Raw genomic sequence first — 4720 nt, forward strand, 5'->3', positions numbered from 1 at the left:
AGCTTGGGGAGGTGCTTTGCCTTTCCCTTTCTGATTGGCTTGAGATTTGCCCTTTCCACGTGTTTCTAGTATTGCACTTTCTCCCAGTTCCATCACCAGTCTCTCTTCCTCTTGAACACACATGGTCATGAGTTCATTAATTGACCATTTATACTTATGTGTGTTGTATGAGATTTTGAAAGGTCTGTATTGGTGTGGAAGGGTGTTTTGGATGTAGTGCACTAGGAAAGACTCCAATATTTCAACCTCGAGTTTCTTCAATTGAGCTACAGTGTCCCTCATCTGCATGATGTGCTCGTGCACACCTTTCACACTAGTGAGCCTTCAAGATGAGAAATTCATGATTAGGGTGTTTGCTAGTGCCTTATCTGAAGTGACGAATTGATCATCAATGGCCTTTAGCAAGTCTCGGACCTTTTTCATGCTGATCAACGGAACCACGAATACCAGCGGAAATTTTAGTCTTAATGAACATCATGCTTAGGCAATTAGATCTCTCCCATCGTTCATAAAGCGTGATGTCTGCTGTAGTGCTAGTATTAGTGAGTGCTGGTGGTTCATCTTTCATAATAGAATAGTATATGTCCATCCACCCAAATGAAGGAGAATCCTTTCCTTCCAGACGTTATAGTTATCTCCCTTAAGTTCAGGGATATCACAACGAATTTCAAAGAAATTTGCAGGTTGTACAACTGCATCAAAATTAAAAAATCACATGCTTATGTTAAAATTGAGGCTTAAATAAAATTTCATGTTTTAACAATGTAAATCATGCTCAAAATTGAATCTAATGACATAAAAATTCCCTGTGGGCTAAACTTTTAATTCAAGAAAATTCAATTATTCAATTATTCATAGTTTTGAACTTTATGATAAAACTATTAATTCATAACTCCTGTGGGTAAGTTATGAAATTTTATCCTAATTAATTACATAAATATAATAAAAATTCATGTGGGATAAAATTTATTATATTTAGTATAGTTAATTACAATTTAATGTCTAAATAATCTTTATGTGATCCTAACCAATCATAATATATAATTTTATTTAATTAGAGATGATGTGGCTATTCTCTAATTAATTAAAATTATATGGATCACTAGACATTATTTTTTACATAAATTGCATAAACAAAACTATACACAGTACTTCACATTTCATGCTGAGTAAATGGCGTATACACAGTTTAATATGAAGCAATTTAAAAAATATGAAAAACGGAAATAATTACCACACTCACTGAACACTTAAAAATTTACTTATAAAATTATAAACAAATCTTAACCAGAGTAAAAATAATGTTTCGTGAAAGGAGTAAGTCAAAATGACATTTTAAACAAACTCCATATAACTGTTTCTCGTAAAAACTGCCATAAATGTCAGCATTACGGTAAATGACGGTAATAATTCCTCACAAGATAAATAAAATTAAAATTAAAATTAAAGCACTGCTTTACGCAAATTAAATAGAGCACAGTTATAAATTTATACACATCAAGGCAGAGATAAATTAAGGCTCTGATACCAAATGTAAGCTATTTAACAATGATTCTAAAATGCTAAATCTGAACTTAATGCGGAATAAACATAGAATCAAAAACCTAAATGCCCAAATGAAAAATACCTTTGGTCATTGATGCTAAACACACTTTAGAAAACAAACTCTTTGCTAAGCTTTGAGGCAGTCTCTTCTTTTTATTTTCCACAAAACCCACAAGCTTCAATTCAATCCAGCTCTTAAGCTTGCTCACTGCTTTCTCCACAAATGTTGACCTTCATATGTTCTTGCAGGGAACCAAAACTTGCGCCGAGATGTGGTTTGAACATACAACTAATGTAATATCAACACTCTTTCTCCACAAATGTTGACCTTGATATGTTCTTGCGGGGAACCAAAACCTGCGCCGAGATGTGGTTTGAACATACAACTAATGTAATATCAGCGCTCAGATTACCATCTTCTTTCACAATTGCCAGTCTGGTCTATTGGCCTCTCACAAATCGAATTGCAAATTGAAAACAGTTTCCACTATGCGAAAGTAATCTTCCACGCTTCCAGGAGTAGGCACACTCCTCAACGCAACAAACTACAGCGATGGTACCGTGAGCTTTATAAGCACATTATCTGTCTATGCAAACGTACAAGCTCCAGCGGGATTCCTAAAATTAACTTATAATTCATAGGCTCATGGCAGGATGAAAATGAGAGAAAGGAATTCTAAAATCTGGGCACTTCCAAGCTCTGCTCTCTCAGCTTGATGGTGTAAAACTAAAGGGATTGAGATAGTGAGCTTGGGGACCAAACAGAAGTATATATAGCCAAGCTTCCATCAAGCTTCTGTTGGCTATGTGTCAGGTGTTCCATAGATCATGATAGACAACTCCAGATGGAGTAATGGACCACTTGAGAAGCTCCCAACAAGAAATTAATTAACTACAGTTGATTTCTGTAATTTAAGGAAATTACTGCAGTTAGTTTCCAGAAATTAAGGAAATGACTCTAGTTTATTTCCGTAATTGTAGGCAGTAGTTGGGAAAATTAAAAGAACTTAACATCTGTATCTCAGCCTCTTCGAGTGTCTGTCTATTGGGGTGCCACCCATAGTCTAATTAGACATCCACTTGCCACCATAGACGTATTGTTGTGATATATTTATATGGAGAGCCAGACTTCGATGCTATTATTGATATTTGTGATTACCAACTTGATTTCCGTTGTGGGTTTGTCTACGGTGGATCTAAGATGCTCGCTTCTCAGAGCCCTTGATTTTGATGGATATCTCGACATCGACAATACCCATCTCGCAGAATCTGATTTTGGGAATCGACATAGAACTCATTCTAGAGCCGTTTTTTATTGAGCATCAGTATCAGACATTGCAACACTGGTCAACTCGATTTACTAATATGGTTCATCATCCGATCTCACAATTGCTGCCAGAGGCCATGCTTTTTCCCTAACGGAGAAGCTCAAGTAGAAAATGGAATTGTCATAACGATGGAATCCCTCAAAGGGGTCATAGATGTGAAGAACCATGGTTTGTGATACGTCTGTGTCAATGGAGGTGACCAATGGATTGACGTCTTGCATGCCATGCTCGAGGAAGGGTTGAGTCCAAAGTCATGGACTGACTACCTATATGTCCCAGTAGGTGGAATGCTCTCCAATATCCTTGAGCTTAAATCGATTGCTCATTCCTCAAAATATTCTGAATTGGAAAGACATGGTCACGGTCAAAAAAATTCATTGTGACCATGTCTGATTCCCAAATATTCAGGGAATCAGCAATCGACTTAAACATGTCCCTCCAATACTCGAATAAGTGGCCAAGCTTTTCGCTATGCCCCACAGATCAACAATGTCTATCAGCTTGAAGTAGCCACAGGTAAACTTCTCAAACAAAGCCAATAGGATTATTTACTTGATGTTTCTTTTAGTTTCTATTAATGTTTAATGTACTATGCAGGGCAATGGGAAGTATTGAGTTGCTCAAAAGAGAAGATTACTGAGCTATTTCATGCAGTTCTTGGTGGATTACGTCAGTTCAACACGATCACCAAGGCTCAGATTTCTCTTGAGCCAGCGCCACAAGGGGTGATTGTTTACTCATGTTATCACTGAACCTTCACAGATTTGTATGTTCGTAGATGTTTTTGTAAGTAATTTCGAATTGACGAGAGCTTATGCATATTCATTGTATAGGTGAAATGGATGAGAGTTCTGTACTCAAACTTAATATCACGTTCCATAGGTGACCTCACATTCCATTATCTTGAAGGATTTGTGGCTGTAAACAACGACGGACTACTCAACTATGGGACGTCTTCTTTCTTCTCGTCTCCAATTGCACTAAAGTAAAACTTTTGACTGGAAACTTTTGATCCAGTCAAAGTGAAAAATCTGAACACAGAAGGCCGTCTCTTGTACTACTTGGAAATGACCATGAATTATATGAACAACGACACTGTTCAACAATTACCATATATATTTTAGATTTTAGGCTTCTGTGGGAGTTTTTTGATTCATGATCCGGATTAACCACAGTCTTCAGTTCATTCTGCCAACGTTTCAAACCCCAAAGGGGGTCCATCATCAGGACAAACTAGAAAGAATAAGAATGAGAAATTATTGAGAGAGAAGAGAATTGCGACCTGAAAATAAATACAACCCTAAATTCATAAATAAAAGCCGACAAATGATTTTTAATTATTATTTTATATATTATTTTCCTATTTATTAGAACAGGTTTTTATTATTTAAAAATTATGAACACATATTAAAATTTTTACTATAATTAAAATATTAATTATTAAAATTATGAACAAATATTAAAACCTTTACTATAATTAAATTACATTAATTAATATAACTAAATTATAATAGTTATATTATTATAATTAATATATAAATAATATATACAATATATATATATATATATTATATTATAATATATATAAAATATAATTGATTTATATATTTAAAAAATTAATTACTATAATTTAATATAAATTAATTAATATAATTTATAAGATTTTTAATATAATTAATGTAATTAATATAAATTAATTAATATGATTTATATAATTTAATTATATTAATTATATAAATCATATTAATTAATTTATATTAATTACAATAATTATATTAAAAATCTTGTAAAATCTTATAAATTATATTAATTAATTTATATTAAATTATAGTAATTAATTTTTAAAA

The 4720-nt window shown here is 33.3% G+C and overlaps 1 pseudogene; it reads left to right on the top strand.

The window, feature by feature from the left end:
• The window catches only part of LOC149267331 (cytokinin dehydrogenase 4-like), a 73046-nt pseudogene extending 69049 nt beyond the window's left edge, over positions 1 to 3997 (top strand).
• The last annotated feature ends 723 nt before the right edge of the window (positions 3998 to 4720 follow it).

The sequence above is a fragment of the Pinus tabuliformis genome, chromosome 6, assembly GCF_031772625.1.
Source record: "Pinus tabuliformis cultivar Carrire ecotype Pingquan chromosome 6, CPIR1, whole genome shotgun sequence".
Taxonomy (NCBI): Eukaryota; Viridiplantae; Streptophyta; class Pinopsida; order Pinales; family Pinaceae; genus Pinus; species Pinus tabuliformis.